Here is a 2445-nt window from a genome sequence, read left to right on the forward strand (position 1 = left end):
GCAAGAACTACTTCACAGTTAGGGCAGCTAGGAGCTGGAACCAACTTCCTAGGGAAGTGGTGCTGGCTCCTACCCTGGGGGGGTCTTTAAGAAGAGGCTTACTGCCTACCTGGCTGGACTCATTTGAGTCCAGTTTTTCTCCCGCGCAGGCTGGGGGTCAGACTTGAAGATCTACAAGGTCCCTTCCAACCCTACTTCTATGATTTTTTTTTTTTTTTTTTGCCAGAAACAATTTTCCAAAGATGGTGTCCATTTACAAAATATTTTTGTTGACCTAAATCTGCATTCATTTGTAATTCCCCTTTTTCCCCTTCAAACAAACAAAAAAAACCTTGACAGTTTTGTCCAGCTTTAAACTTAAAGTCCTAGGCTAGGTACAGACATTCAAAAAGCCCAAGGTGGAGTTGATCTAAATTACGCGGTTTTCTGTAGGCACTGTATTTTAGATCAGTGTGGAACAGAATACACATTCTGTTAAGTGTATAAACCAGTTTCCGATTGCTTATAAGAGTAAGGTGTAATGGCTATGCCTGGCTGTAATAGGTCTCTTTTATTGACATGCTCCTTTTTTGTGTCTTCCTCTAAAATGTGGTATTAATTTTTGCCAGTCAGTGAAGGCTGCTAAATTGCATTCCTTAGAGAAATGCAAAGTGCTGCATCTGGGAAGGAACAACCCCTACCACACCTACAGGCTGGGCAGTGCTAACCTGATCAGCACTACAAATGAAAGGGATCTGTGGGTAACAATAAATCCCAGCATGAATATGAGCTGGCAATGTGATGTAGTAGCCGCTAGGGCCAATAAAACTCTGGCATGCATCAATCGATGCATATCCAGTAAAACAAAAGAACTGATTCTCCAGCTTTACTCAACATTGGTGCGGTTGCAGCTGGAGTACTGCATACAGTTCTGGGCGTCGCATTTTAACAAGGACGTGCTAAAGCTTGAGAGGTTCCAGAAATGGGCCACTCGTATGATCAGAGACTTGCATGGCAAGCCATACGAAGAGAGGCTGAGGGATCTTGGACTCTTCTGCCTAGAGAAAAGAAGGCTGAGAAGGGACCTGATTGTGACTTACCGCTATATCAGAGACATACATCAGGGGCTCGGTGAACAACCAACTAAAGGAAAATAGATCACCGAATACATTTCTATTAATGTTAAAGTTGCCAGAAAGCAACAATTTCGATTTGCTTTTTTAAATTCTTTTGGAGCAAAACTTTCATCAGTGTTTTCTGACCAACTGTGTGCGCGCTGAGAGCACCTTTGCAGAAACACTAGGGAACTCATTTGCCAGCGTGCTATGCTATATGCTATGTGGACTTGAGTAAACTTAGACAAGCATTTATCTTAGTAGACACTTAGATTTTCAGTTTCTTCGATTTTCAGAAGAACAGGCTTTAGCAATGTCCGTGCACCTGTGTCTCCAGTCTGGTGTTTGTAGCATGTTCTTGTCAGCTTCAATTCACATGCTAACCCTTCTGATATTAAGTGTGATCATTTTAGCTAATTACCAGTAAGCAGCCTCCTGCTTTAGAATGCCATCAAGATTGAACTAACATTTTCTATAGTAGTAGAGATTGTTTAGCCTTCGAGTTTTCCATTTGTATGTATGATGACTAAATTCTAAATATTTTTTTTCTGAATTCTTAAAAGCTGTTCAATTGCTATTTATTACTCTTATCTCTGCCTCCCTCTTTTAACCCTTCTTTATGTGTTTTGTTGTGCCTCTGATATGCCTTCCTTAGCTCCTCTGACATTAATGTAGGGCAGGATTCAAAAACTATCCCCCAACTCTCCCCAAGATAACAGTTGGAGCATTACCTGTCAACATATTTTATCACCTCTTCCTTGGTTTGATTTTTACATATATCAATTGCAAGACCTCCAGGGATGCCCATTTGCATAGCTCTGTTTTCACCTGCAACTTGTTAATGGTCTAAGTCATTTGCAAAGGCAATTTCCTAGTCAGTGTTTACTCACAATAAAATGCTCTATGTTGTCAACATTTCCAGTGAAATAAATCTACTGTGAAGACCACAGGAAGAGATCAATACTGGAAAAAAATCAGTAATGTTGTTGCAGTAATGTTATTATGGAATTACTACAGGAACTTACTCCTCTAGCATTTACACTTACTATTTCTACAGTGCTTCCCCATGTCAGAGACTGTTAAACTTGCAAATAATTCTGTTCTGCTATATTGCCCACAAGATACTTAGAGGCATATTGGGCAGTAAGCAGATGACCTATGCTGAACTATTGTAGAACTTCTCATACATAGTGGTGGCCTTGGGGTTGGAGGGACATTGTTCTTCATAAGGCATGCTCCTCCCAAAGTTTCTGTGTGCACAGAATTATACACGGGGCACTACCCCTTTGGATTGCACTGCTTGATTGCTTTCAGTGGAGGCATATTTAATAAGTTTTGTGCACTGGAAAAT

This window comes from Crocodylus porosus, unplaced genomic scaffold (assembly GCF_001723895.1).
Source record: "Crocodylus porosus isolate Cpor-Errol unplaced genomic scaffold, CroPor_comp1, whole genome shotgun sequence".
In the NCBI taxonomy this organism is placed as follows: Eukaryota; Metazoa; Chordata; order Crocodylia; family Crocodylidae; genus Crocodylus; species Crocodylus porosus.